We start from the raw sequence: 15,715 nt of genomic DNA on the forward strand, positions 1-15,715 counted from the left end.
ACGTGTACGAGGGGGACATGTACATGTTGAACAGTGTTGGGCTGAGGGATGACCCCTGGGGTACGCCGCAGATGATGTTGATGGCGTCCCATTTGATGGATGGGTTTCGGACACTCTGGACGCTCTGGGTTCTGCCGGAGAGAAAGGACGTGGTCCAGTCTAGGGCCTTTAATTGGAATCATGATTCTCGGAGGTGTGTCTTCAGAGTGTGATGGCATACCGTGTCAAAGGCGGTTGACCGGTCCAGGAGGAAGAGGGCTGCTGTCTTGGTGCTGGCTAGTTGGCGCATGATGTTGTCTGTGCCGGACATGTGGACTGTCTTGCTGCTGTATGCACGTATGAATCCGGACTGGGACGGGTGAAACATGTTGGGGTCTACCAGCCCGCGGCCCAATAGCATGTTCATCATTACCTAGATGACCTTCGTTGGGAACGTGAGCAGGGAGATGGGCCGTGAGTCCTCGAGGGCCTTGGGGTGTGCCTTGTGCGTCTTGAGGAGGGCATTGCTTGTGGCGTGCTTCCATATTTCATGGAATGTTGCTGCATTGAAGAAGATGTAGATGAACTTGTGTAGTTGTGGTATGATCGCTTTGTACAATAAGTGGTGTGGTGATGGTACTGCTGGTGATCCAGAGTGTACGGAGTTCATGACCTTGTGTGTTGCGTCCTTGTCGACGTAGTACCAGGATGTGCTGCGGTTGGCGCTGGTGGTCCTCGCTGGGGAGGTGGAGTCTGGCATAGTTGGGGTGGATGTGGTGGTGAAGCTGTCGTCGATGGCACCAAACGTGCGCTGTGAGAAGATGGACAGTGAGTCCCACACTTCTTGTGAGGGTGGGATGTTGACAACGTTTGCGCATGGGTTTCTCTGTTCAATAACGATGCAGAATAACTCATTGCTGTCGTGTGCATTGGTATCCAGAAAGGTTTGGAAGGAGGAGCTCTTTGCCAATCTGTTGAGGTGGTGATGTATACACGTGGCGTCCTTGTGGACTGTGTGGTTGTGCAGTGTGTGTCCATGGAGCCATGTTCACTCCATCTTCCGGCATGTGCGTTGGTAGGTCTGGAGGTAGTCGGTGAACCGGGTGGCTCTGTTGCAGGCGTGGCTGTTGGAGGCCAATGTGAGTGGGGCAAAGGTGTTGGTGCAGTCCTACATACACTGTCAGAGTTTTTGGGCACTGGCGACTGGGTTGGTGGGGTTGTAGTTCGGGCCCTGGCTGAGGGGTGTGACCAGCTGGTCTACGTTTACTTTTACCCAGCATTGGTGAGGCAGCAGTTGTCTGCAGTGGTGTGTGGTTGATTAATTGAAGGTAAAATTGATGCTGCGGTGGTCGGTCGAGTGCAGTTCAGTGGTGTGGTTGGAGGTGACGTGGGTGCCTGTTGAGAAGACGGGCTCCATCTTGTGGCTGGCGGCGTGGGTTTGGTCCCGAGTTGTCTGCAGCCGGGGCTGGTGAGGTCGTTGATCAGTATGGTGGAGTTGTCGTCGTTGTTGTCCTTGAGGTGTAAGGTCAGGTCCCACAGGATGATGTGGTGCGTGGAGGGGAGTGCGTGGGTGCTGGCGAGGTCATTGATGGAGCAGCAGAACTGAGCACAGGGTTGGTGTGCTGTACACGAGGGTCTTCTGAGGGTGGTGTTGGGTGTCAGTGTGGATGTTTATGTGCAGGTGGTTGGCAGTGTTGATGGTGTTGTCTGCATGGGTGCCGACCTTGAGGGTGGACTTGTGGTCGATGGTGACCCATACACCAAATCAGTCAGCGCAATCCCTGCGGTTCAACTTGTAGCTGTCTGGGATGTCTATGGGGATGTTGGTCGCAGAGGAGTAGTCCCACCAGGTCAAGATTAATAATCAAACATCTGGGGCGGAGGTGTCAAGCAGATCCCAGAGCCACATGGGCTGTGTTCGTGTGGAGTGGGTGTTGTGGATAATGCATCAGAGGTGGTTGGGTCCACTCCATGGGGGTTTGGTGGCTCACTTGCATGTGAAGCTGCATGTGCGGCAGGAGAAGGGTCCCGTGTGTATGTTATTGTGGTGGGCTGGAAGCAACTGTTGTTTTGGATGGCATTGAGTGCATGGAGGGTACAGGCGTAGTACTGGAGTCTGGTGTAGTGGCGTTAGTGGCCACAAGGGGTCCTGGCGCTGGGCATGGTCCAGGCGCAGATGGCTGCAGACTGGCTTGCTTAAGGTGTGCCTCTGGTGCGCAAGTAGCACAGTCGAGCACAGTTTGGGACATATGGGGATGTGGGAGGGAGGAGCAGCTGGTAGGCGGGAGCAGCAAGTGTGCATGGGGTGGTGGAACAGTGGCACTGAAACCAAAATGGTGTGCAAACAGGGTGAAAAATAGTTGCACTGAGGCCACTAATGGGACACTAATATGGTGGTTCTGCACACCTGCCAGTGTGTACTCAGCAGCGGCAGCAGGGGCACACAGGGGGAGCTGGGTGTAGGTTGAGCAACATACCAGGAGCAATCTGTATTATCCAAATATAACGTAATTAGCATGAATACACAGGAAATGGGCCACACACAAACAACACAGCTGTGATGGCTATGACAGGTGGGATGATGGGAGATGGTAAGAAATCCATGTCCCCGATCCTCATTAATTGTGGCCTGATACCTGTTGCACACATATAGAGTGCAAAATGCCACTTGGACTTGCTACTGTGCTGGAATGTGTCCCCAATATACACCAACAAAACAGACATCAGGACATGCACTCAAGTTGAATGTTGCAAGTGAGCAAGCACTGTCTGGCCATGTGCCATGTTTTTGGACAAACATTTTGAATCCATCAAATGATTCATGCCATGTCATTTTAGGTAACATGAGTGATGATGTGTAGCTTTAACTTTGACATGTTGACACACATCAAAGTCAAAAAGGGTAGATGACTCAGAATTGTGCATCTGTACACCATATGTCAGACATGATCATAAACATACATCTATTTTTTATTTCAGAGCATGGTACACATCCTCATGAGCAGGAACCTATGTTTGAATCCGATGATGACGGCAGGGAAAGTGTACCAAGTGTGGACACAGATGTCATCCAGGACCTGTTAGAATCAATACAAACTCCCTCTCCCCGCACCAGAAGGCAAACCAGCACAGTGGGATCTCCGCTTGCCCAACATGGAAGCACTCCTATGCCACCTCCCACAACATCTCTGCCTCACCACTCGCCGAACACGCTGAATTCTTTTGAACAACGTGTTGTGGATGTACAGGGTCAGTTGGCACAGGAGCCCCTGATGTGTCTATGCCTCCTGTGTTGACTGCACCACTGATTCCACCATCAACTGTGACAACAAACACATCTGATGAAGAAGATTCAGAAGATTGTCCAGTCCTCCGCAGAACCATGCGTTAGCATCACATATTGTACCTGGACAATACATATACACTGTCTGGTGCACATAATACTGACATTGTTCCACAGTAATGATGAAAAACAAATTACTGCTAGCCAATGGATGTACAATAAATTATCTGTGGCCTCCCTCCATGAGGTGAACATATGATGTTGACACTCCCTTATCACACAATAAAAAACTACTCACTCATGCATGTCTCAAATGTCATGTTGATGTATGGACTGTGCATGTACAAACTCAACCCTACTGTATGTGTCCCTTGATCATTAGAGTCCTGTCATACCTTGCTACTTGCTAAGTTGTGTCACTTACATAAATGTGCAACCACAACATGCAATGTCCAACTGGCAACGTTCATAAAGTGACTAGTAACGTGTGTACTACAGCATTGCTAATGTGCAACATAACGAATGATGACTTAAGTTAGAATGACTAACACTACAAGTTTGTACAAGGAGGGGGTGACTGGGAAAATCAGATCTGCTTGCACGCTACCATGAATGTGGGTCAGTCCAAGGTGTATGTATGTGATGATGAAATATCTGACATACCACATGTATGTATGAAAGGAAAACATCAGCACGTGGCTGGCATCAAAGGCACATCCTAAGGTAAGATGAGTAGCAGACAATTCTATTAACTTAAGCATGGGAATAGGGACATGCTTCACACCAGTGATTGAAACAACATCACTCAACACTCACATGGTGTCTCATGTATGAAGTCCTACAAAAACTTCAGTGCTGCTGCTAAGACTGTGGCCCTCATGCCTCAATGCCTTGTGGCACCGAAGCGTAACAATTTCACTTTTCTAAAGTGTTTCAAGGCTGTCGTTGATGAGGCTCAGTGTGCCAGATGTATGTTGACACACTGACGGACAAAATTAGCTGCGGAATTAGCCATGGCAAGATGACTTACATGACATGTCAGAATTGAGATGTGCCAACACATATGTGAATCTGAGCGAATGGCAAAGCCTCGCCACACCCCTGATCCTTGATCACGGTTACACCTTTCATTTGAAGAAGTGAGAACGTGACCGATTTCAAGCTTGGAGTCTGTAAGAAAATCCACTAAATCGCTATGTGAAAATGAGTCAGCTACCATACTTCCACAATAAGTACTTATGTACAGGCCTGTCACACAGATTATTGTGCTACTACACACAAGAAATGTCTTTCCCCAATTGAAATGCCCCAATACACTTGTGGTACAATCTGTACCACTAGTACAATGTAGATTGCCAATGAGGCCATTTCCCAGTGGCACCATGGTATGTCTGTGCCTTGTTCACTGTATTGTGCCCTTGGTGTGTGTGTCTGCTGTTCCTGATAGGGCTAATTTGGCCTGTCTGTTGTGTATCCCCTGTATTTGCTCTGTTTTCACACTGACTTTTACTTGCCACTGCAGTTGCCTGTCCATCCAGCACCCACACACCCCTGCCCACAGCACATCTTCCACAGGGCTGCATCCCCCATTGCACACGAACAGTGACAGTACATGGCCTCCACCATTGGAACATGCACCTCCACAGTAATTGCAAATGCTGAGAGCTAAATGACATTAGCAGTTACACCCCTGCTGACCAAACAGACGTCAAGACCCACAGGCACATCTTTCCACACACATTTGCTGTCCAAGTCATTAACCAGAGGGTCATCATGCACCCAGTGATGTTCATAGGAACATAGAACATCCCCAATCCTGCTCCATTACAAACAACAGCATCAAGAGGTCCCTCCTACACGCCACAGCAACATCCACACAATCCTCAAAGTAGGTCACACTGCCACTCCATATACACAATACATCGCATCATTGCAAGAAACAATGTTCCACAACACACTAGCAGTTAGACTCCACTATGGCATGAGGCAAGGTAATACACCACACTGGAATGTCTCCACCCTTGCAGACCGTAGCCGATGATTCAGCCTAATACATTTCACAGCACAACACACAGAGTATTGATGCTGAGTTCCTCAGGGACTGTCCCTCAGTACCTTTGTCTGCTATGTCTACATGGCTCCGCTTGCTGAGGACATCAGTGAACATGGACTCTGCATAGTACCCTATACCTAATACACCCAGCTCTGCCTCTCCCTCACCAAGGTACCCAACATCACAGGACACGACTAACCACAATGGATGCGAGATGTGCCAACAAGTATGTGCCTCAGCTGGACAATTCTCCATTTGTTGTCAAAACAGGTCATCATCCTCACAACAACCACTACCACATGGGACTATACCTGGGGGTACCCTGGGCTGGATAAACAGTTCAGCACTCATATGTGCCACACAAACTATACATTGTACAGAACACATCCCTCACCCTGTCATTACGGATAATAGCAGTATCCTCACCATACTTCTTCACCCTCTGCTAACTCTGCAAGAGCATCAAAATTATTGCCAACTGATGCATTGATTAGATCTGCCACACATCCATCATCATCAGCCTGTGCAATGTGAAAGCCCTCAATAACAGTATCAAAAATACCCTCAGTACAAAAAAGATGAATGTCCAGACAACCGTAGGTAGACGTTCCCTGTGGCTCCCATAATAATACCACTTCCGCCTGCACATACAGGAGCTCTACTGCATCCACACCCATACAGATATACTGACACTCAAGGAGCTCACACACGCCTACACAGTCAGCCAGAACCTTGGGCCAGCAAACCTCTACCAATGAATCTGTTTCTAGGCCCACAAGACATACGTCTGCAATACAGACCTAGCCATGATCACATTTCCCTGCATCTACATAGCCAGCCTGTAAACCAGCTTTCTTTTCCACTTGCAGGAAAGACGTGGGTCATACTGGCCCTCAGCATTGGGAAACACTGCAAACATTGAGGTACAGTCTCAATACCAGGTGGCCCAATAAATGACGGCCCTTGTGCCATCTGACCCTCACTTGTTGTGACGTTGTGTGATGCCTAACCCTGCCTAATAGTCATCATCCATCACCAAGGCACATAGTCATGGGATAATGCTGCATGCAGCAAATCCAACCCTTGAACGCATTGATCTGCATTACAGGCACGTGCAATGGGTGTTCCTGGGTGCCTTCCCAGCAACATCCATTGGCTTTTGACACTGCCCCAGATGTAATAGGAACATGAAATGTGAGGCACTGTCCAGAAATTACACAGACCCAGTGCAGGCGTGAAGAAGGCTCAATGTTGACAAATATGATGAAATCTCCTTGTCTCCCCTTTTTCTCACAATGCAGTAGACATAGTAAGAGGAAGAGGCCATTGTGATGATTGATTAACTGAGAGGTGTCCGTTCCTGTACAAGTCTGATGTTCACCGCAAGGCAGACACACTTGCCCCATTGTGCAAAGGTGACTGCGTTAGCGATGAACAGGACATTGTGCAACAGTGCTGGTGAGAACAACAGGACTGCGCAGTAACTTGCAGATACGGCACAGTCCTGCACTTCATCCTGCAAAAGGGTAGTGCTACAGGAAGGCCTGCTGTGCTCCACTACGGAAAAACATCATGAAAGAGGTCCCACAATCTTTACACATGATTGTTGATCACATGGGCTCACCTGAGACGCATTACCTAAAGTCCCTCAAGGGTGAGTATTGGCCTGTATGAATTAGTGATAGTGTAATGAACATTTGGCTTACAATAGCTAACATGTAACGGTAATCTCAGATATGAGATCATTGTTGACATTCCTTGGCCAGCAAGGGTAAGGCTCACCCAGAGCTGATTTCTCAACTTCATATGCCTACAAGTACAACTTATTGTAATTGAAACACATATTTTATTAACAAAATTTGTTCACACTAATTAAATGCTATGCTAAACTACACTACACTTTTCAAAATTAGTTATAAAATCCTACACTAAGCTACTCTAAGGCACTAACATCTACACTTATCTTGTCTAACTGTTCCTATACCTACCTCACACATACTACACAACACACAGATGACCCCCCACCCCCTATTCAACAATCACACATCAGGCATACATACACTTAATCTAAACACATACTAATTAACCTACCTAACTAAACAATTAAATATTATTTTTTTTTATACATTTCCAAATACATTTAACATACACTATACATCAACCCCCAACCACTCCTAATAACTTAACACTTATCCTAACACTATTCCTAAGTACTACAACTATCCTAAAAACTATCTAACCATTTAAAAAATGTAAACAATAACAAGGTCCGTAACTTGACATGTGAAATTCCATGTCATGGACAACGACCACAGTTGTTCACTCTGTGTTCATTCCTGCTCGTCCATTTGTTCAATGGTGGCCTTCATGTCGGCAACCATGGACAGCAGGGTGGCCAGCTGCAGTTGCATGCCCGCAACCTTCAATGTCAGTTCCTTTTGGGCCTTTTCAAAATTTTCCATTTTGCCCTCAATATTGCCAATTTTGGCCATCAGGAGCACACCGTCGATCTCAGGGGGAGCTGCTGCATGCCCTGTTGCTGTACGTCCAACTTGCGCTACTGCAGCTCCACCTGTCCTCGTTGCAAGGGCCTCTGCAGTGGTGGGTCCAGATTTTGGAGCAGTGGTTGTCACTGGGGTCTGATCCGAGGGATGTCCAGAAGTGGAATGACTTGCAGATCCTGAACCAAGACTAGCTGGGGGTGCAACCAAACCAGATGTTGATGGTGCTGATGTCTGAATGCCTGAGGGTCCACTCTGTGTAGGAGAATCAGTGTCCATCTGGGGATCTTGATCTTCACATGATCCAGTTGGTGCTGCGGAGTCCATGAGTGAGGTTTTTGCCTTTTCCTTCCTGCTCCGCGTGTTGGATGGTGGAGTGGGAGTTGGTGATCTCCAGGCTCCAGCAGCACGTGAGTGCTCATGTCGGCGTCCCATCTGCCTGAATGAACGACCAACATTCCGTATGTGGCGGTATCTCTCTAGACGGATGCGATACTGCCTCTCCTCATCTTGTGTCATGTTTTCTGTAATGGAGCAATGACATCCACATCAGTCTGCACTTACACATTGACACCTGTACACATGCACATTAATGCAATCTTCTGAACATTTTGTCAAGGGCCTATCGTTAACAGGGCATCAATTTAAAAGCATGGTGGCATCATCATCGATGGTCATACACAGGGATGCTAAGTGATGTTGCGTAATACCTAACATGATAAATAATGTACATGACATGTAAGGCCTCAATACATATGAGATGGTGCATTCCAATGCATTTGTCCTGGCCATGAACCCAATGCTCGCCATTCACATATGCAGGCCCCTTCTCAACATGATGCCAGTGCATCTGTGTGCAGGCAAGGTTTGTATAGGCATTGTAATTGTGCACTTCATACGCAGATACATAGCAAGGTATATGGACCATCATCCCTGTATGCTGCACAAGCCTACACACATGTAAAATGCACCATGGAAACGAAACAAGGCCAAATTAGGATTGTGTTGCAAGGAAAGACACAGGTGTGCACTGCAATTGATTTGGCCACCGCCTCCTATCATTTAACTCTTGTACATGGGGTGCTGCTTGGGAGTAAATACGTGCTGCCTTTTAACACTACGCAACACACACTGCACAACACTTTCATGGTAGACACATCTTGACAGGGGACGTCATATCATGGCCAGCATCAAGGCCTGGTATGTGGATTGACTATGCATGATAAATGATGCAATGGCCATTTATACACATGTACATCAATGCATAGTTACTACTGATGTCAATAGTGAATTCTGCCGGTGACCCTTTTAGTTGCATAGGTAACTGCATGATTATTGTGCTAATTGATGATGGACTTGCAGCACTGTTGCATCCCTCTAACAATGGCAAGTACTGACACACGTGGGGCACAAGGAAATCCTACTTGTAGGAGGTATGTCTATGTTGTACTACAATTAGCATGTGTCATGTAGCCATGGTCTACATACACTGACTGTCTTGTACCCCAAGGCTCCTTGCTCAGCACGACACTCTTCGACATCTCCATGTGCACACTTGCCACCATTGCATGCACACACCACCACAACATAAAATCCTATGCCAATGACACCCATCTGGTACGGTCCCTCACCCAAGACCCAGCCCCAACCAAAAACAACCTCCATGAAGGAAAGATAGACGCTGCAGAATGGAAGAAGCTCAGTCAGCAGATACTGTAGACACACAATACAGAGGTTATCATCCTTGGCAAATTAACATCCACCAGGGAAGACGCCTATTGGTCCACAACAATGGTCACTGCAACAACACCCACGGAGCATACACCCCACTTGGGATTCTTCCAGGTCTACTCACTCACAACTAACAAACAAGTGGACGTCATGTCATCCTTATGATTCTACACCCTGCGCCTGCTCCGATAGATATTCTGGTGGATCACCACCGGAACGTGTGAGACGGTCACCCAGGCCCTCATCAACAGCCAAGTGTACAACGGGAATGCCCTATACACAGGAACCACTGCCAGACTTCACTTAGAATTACTACCCATAGTAAATGCATCGGCACAACTCATCCTCGACGGCCCTCACCACAGCAGCATTTCTACAGGCCATATTGACCAACACTGGGTCACCGTCAACACAAGGATCACGTTCTGGCTCCTCACCCACACACACACACAGACACATGACATGGGCCCAGAATGACTCCTCAACCGCCTCTCATTCTCAGATCCCACCGGCCACCTCCGCTCCACCAGCCTCCCACTGGCCACCATCCCAAGGATTGACTCATCCACCACTGGAGGTAGATCATCCTCCTACCTGGCCACCAAGACATGAAACTCCCTTGGCGCACAACTACGACTGACCTTCAGACCCTCACACCTGAGTATGGTGCTCTATGGAGGTCTAGATGTATTGTTTGATTGTGGTCTCATTTTATGTGATAGATACTTACAGCAGCACAAGAAGTGTTACTGTGTCCCTTGCACACTGTAACACCTCATACATGTGACCCTTATCTTTGAGTTTATGGATTTCCACATGGTGCCATTGAGTCCTTCACACTTCCATGCATATGTGATGTGTAAACATGCTGCATGCAAGAATGATGATTTTGGACTGTCTGCATACTTGGCATGCATGAGGAGACATTGTAAGCATACAGACAAAGATAGTAATGATTTCACACTCACCAGTGGCCTTAGGATTCTTGAAGGACTCCACCTCATCCCTTGTGTATGGTTGTGGACCACCTACAAGGGAAAGACAATAGAGCAGATTCTCAGCGTATGTTGCATATTTCAACACAGTACAGAGATTACATGAGAGTCAGTGGTATCTTCAACATTGGCTTACGATGCGTCCCATGAGGCAACCTGATTCATACAACAGTCTCTGGCTAAGTGCTTCACATGTGAAGCACACTCTTACACTGCATGTATGACACACATGTGATCCCTTGTTTGTGGTGTCACATTGAGATGGCATTTGCCAAATACTTGCACACTTGTCCCATATCGATAATATGTTTGCATTGTGTAGATGTATGTGATTGTGCTTTTATGGGGGACTTCATTTATAATGCAGCGCACCATGGTGAAAAAACGGCACAGATGCGTGAGGCATCAGTGCGGGAATTGTGGCCCATTGCTGGATTTGCGTCGCAAGCGCAACGCAGCTCCAGCAAGGCTCGGGGGTGCACCATCTGCACAATGCTGCATCAAGACCTACGCCTGCTTCAAGCAGGCGCAGGGTTTTGACGCTGCATTGCCCAGAAAGTGAGCCACTTTCATGAGGCGTTCCTGCGCAGGAAGGCCCCCCCCCACGCGCAGGAACGCCTTCTTATGGCGCAGTGCTTTACAACGTTGTAAATAGGGCGCATTGTTTGTGCCGCAGTTGGTCAAATAAAGTGACGCAATTGCGGTGCAAAGAGGCGCAACTGCCTCATAAATCTGCCTTTATGTATGTAGCATTTTTGTGTAGCAAATTATGTTTGAGATTTAGCAAATTAACACCAACCTGTAGTTGATGGTAAGGTGCATTTATTTCCAATAATGCACAATTTAGCTTTTTGGAAGGTGGCAGGTGATGCACACACATGCCCATAGGGCATGTATGTGCACCATATGCACACACATATACTTTTGAGGGCTGCAGCAGGGTGTCTTTGAGACACCCCTGCACCCTTGTAATAATTCACAAATGTCGATTAGCAAGTAGCTGATTTGCAATTAGTGTATTTATTTCAAATTATTCCTATGGGCCTCCTGGCCCATGGCAATGCATATGGAATTATCCCTTAATTGCAAAGTATAAACATGCAAAGTTGCACATACGGAAGATTAAGGAATTCCTAAAATAATAGCGCATTTTTTTCATACATACCATTTAGCAATTAATAAATAGCGATTCCTTGAAAATCTCAATTTTTGATTAGCGAAAGGGTTTGTTGATAGATATGGCCCTATATCTGATGTTACAGCGGCGCAAGGGGATCATCAGTGAGGCCCCTGTAGTTTCACAATGGAATAGCTTAACCTTACAATACAGCTGTTAATACATGAAATAAATGTAATTTGACTTACCAATAATTCCCTCGACCTCAATTCCAAGGTGGTCCAGGAGATCCTGCTCACGGTTGATGACATCAGCCCACCGATGCTTGTACTGTCTGAGGGTCCTGTCCACTCCAAATATTCGCAACATCTGGTACCGGACCCTCTCCCACCTCAGCTTCCTTTCTTGGGTTGGGTAACCCAGCAGTACCCTGCCTCCACTCCCAATCATGTTTGGGAGGTAGTGGACTATCAGCCACAGTAGCCCCCCATACTCCTGCTCAGTAAGGTTCCTAGACCTGGGTGACATTGTGACAAAGCACAAGCCACGCTGTGTGAATGCAACAAAAAAAATGTTGCTTTCACAGGAATCCCCCTATTACTATAAATCCACTAAACAGAACACTAATCCCCCTATGACTAACTTTGAAAACCCCTTAACAGAACACAAATCCCCCTATTAATGACTATTAAAACCCCTAAACAGACAGACACCCCTTTACACACAACACACAGGTAGACAATACACAACACTACAGAGACTATTTGGACACCGTTAGCAAGACACACACTGTAAAACAACTGCAGGACAGGACAAAACTCTCAAGCACTTTGCAAACACACTTCTACACCTCTCAGAGACTACAAAGGAGTGAAAGAGAAAGCGAAAGTATGATATTACTTCCTGTTTGTGAGCAGGGCAGGCTGGTTACATCATTTCCTGTTGCGATGCGACTCGTTTCCGTCGATGCGTCATTATTGGCATGCGAAAAAAACGTAATTATGTCGCATCGTTGATTTGAAGCATGGTACACTGTTAAAATATTTCCCCTTACGGTGCGACCAGTTATGGTGGAAGCGTCATTATTGGCATGCGACCAAATCTTTATTATGTCGCATCATTGATTTGAAGCATGGGTGACTGATGACATATTTTACCCTTACGGTGCGACCAGTTATGGTGGAAGCGTCATTATTGACATGCGAATAAAACGTTATTATATTGCATCATTGATTTGAAGCATGGGTGACTGATGACATATTTTACCCTTACGGTGCGACCAGTTATGGTGGAAGCGTCATTATTGTCATGCGACCAAATATTTATTATGTCGCATCATTAATTTGAAGCATGGGTGACTGATGACATATTTTACCCTTACGGTGCGACCAGTTATGGTGAAAGCGTCATTATTGGCATGCGACCAAATCTTTATTATGTCGCATCGTAAATTTGATGCATGGCTGAGTGATGACATATTTTCCCCTCAAGGTGCGACCAGTTTTAGTAGATGCGACTTTATTGGCATGCGTCACAATCTTCATTAATGGCACATTGCAGTTTTTATCTGACAATGTTGTTGCATATATTAAGTGCTGTATTTTTGACGCTGGGCAAAAGATGCATGTTTACGCTTAGCATGAAAGTGTCTCAACAGGAACACAAAATGTTTGTGTGTAAAATTTTGTTGTTTGTATATTCAGCTGAGTCCGACTATGACATGTGTTGACCAAAGTCAGTTTTGGGCCTTGTGTAACGTCACTTTTGTGCGTGGAGTCAGGAATGCATGGGTCAGATTGTGACGTTGGCAGACCTATCGTCACTTTTGGGCGTGGAGTTGGGAATGCATGGGTCAGATTGTGACGTAGGCAGAGCTAATGTCACTTTTGTGCGTCCAGTCAGGAATGCATGGGTCACATACTGACGTACGCAGACCCAACGTCACTGTTGTGTGTAGAGTCATGAATGCATGGATGAGATTATGAAGTATGATACACCAACTTCATTTATGTGCCTGCCACATTTGTTCTATAATGCAAACTTGTGTGAGCACTGAGGGCTACTTTTTCATGGATGGTTATATTTAGCCTCACATCCACTGTGTAACATATTAATGAATGTAATGTTTGTCCTATTATTGATTTACCTCCAACATGACTTTGCAACATACAAGAAATGTTTTATATTTTTACCTGCTGTGTGATTTCATACTGTGGACTCATCTTCACCTGTGCTTTTTTCATTTTCTGCACCACTAAATTGGGATGGTAAATGTTCGTTTTTGACAATTGTGAATTTATAACCTAATTTATGATGTTTTTGCGTAGATTATTACAACATGCATTCCTGCGGCACTTCCCTGCAGCAAGCAAATAGGGCAGGAAGGTGCTGTGTCTTTGACATACGGGACACCAGCAGCAACCACCTCAAGTGCATCCTGCTCAACACCCGCTCCGTCCACAGACACGCCGTCCAACTCTGGAACCTGATCGACACCACATCTCCAGACGTCGCCTTCCTCACAGAAACCTGGATGAACGCCTCCTCAGCGCCCGACATCGCCATCGCCATCCCGGACGGCTACAAGATCATCCGGAGGGACCGCGTCAACCAGACAGGAGGAGGCATCGCCATCATCCACAGGAACTCCATCCGCATCACGACCAACACCGACGACGCCCTTGCACCCGCCGAACACCTGCACTTCCAGATCCACATCAACCCCAAGACCACCCTCAGAAGCACCCTCATCTACAGACCCCCGGGACCACGCACACAATTCAGCAAAGACATCGCCGACTTCATCAGCCCGCACGCCCTCCTCTCCGCTGACTACATCCTCCTCGGGGACCTCAACTTCCACCTGGAGAACAACAAAGATCGCAACACCACCACCCTGCTGGACAACCTCGCCAACCTCGGTCTCAAGCAGCTGGTGACCACCCCCACCCACTACGCCGGACACACACTCGACCCCGTGTTTTCATCCAGCAAGGACATCACCTTCAGCCACGCCACCGGACTCCACTGGACGGACCACAGCTGCGTCCACTTCAGCTTCAAAAGGACCACGATCCTCCACCACCAGCAACAGTTTGCACGCAGAAGCTGGTACAAGATCACAGCCGACCAGCTTGCGACTTCCCTGAGCATGAACCCTCCTACCAGCGCAACGAACCCAAGCCAGGCCGCCACAAAACTCGCAAAGTGGATCAGCAACTGCGCAGACGACCTCGCCCCTCTGAAGACCCCACCTAGCAGACCCCGCAGCAAGAAAGCCCCGTGGTTCACCAACGAACGCAAGAGCTCAAAGAAGAACTGCCGAGCACCCGAGAAAGCCTGGCGCAGAGACCCAACACCAAACAACATGACTGCCCTCAAGCTTGCCACCCGAAAACACCACCAACTAATCCACGCCACCAAGAAAAATGCATTCAAGGAACTACTGGACAGCAACGCACACAACAGCAAGGTACTCTTCAACATCGTTAAGGAGCTCTCCAACCTCAACGCCGGAAACAACGACATCACCCCTTCGCAAGACCTCTGCAACTCCCTCGCCTCCTACTTCCACAACAAGATCACGGACATACACAACAGCTTCAGCACTCAACCAACGCTCGCCACGACTGAACGACCGCCCCCCACCACCACCCTCCGCGCCTGGACCCCGATCAGCACCGAAGACACCATCCGCACGATGAACTCCATCCACTCCGGATCTCCGACCGACCCCTGCCCTCACCACGTATTCAACAAGGCCAACGCTGTCATCGCACCCCACCTGAGGGACATCATCAACGCCTCCTTTGACACCGCCACCTTCCCGGAGAGCTGAAAGCACGCCGAAATCAGCGCTCTACTAAAGAAGCCTGCAGCCAACCCCACCGACCTCAAGAACTACCGCCCCATCTCGCTGCTCCCGTTTCCTGCAAAAGTCATCGAGAAGACCGTCAACAAGCAGCTGGCCGCCTTCCTCGAGACGAACGGATCCCTCGACCTCTCGCAGTCTGGCTTCTGGGCCAACCACAGCACCGAGACCGCCCTGATCGCAGC

The sequence above is a fragment of the Lissotriton helveticus genome, chromosome 2_1 (genome assembly GCF_964261635.1).
Source record: "Lissotriton helveticus chromosome 2_1, aLisHel1.1, whole genome shotgun sequence".
Classification (NCBI taxonomy): domain Eukaryota; kingdom Metazoa; phylum Chordata; class Amphibia; order Caudata; family Salamandridae; genus Lissotriton; species Lissotriton helveticus.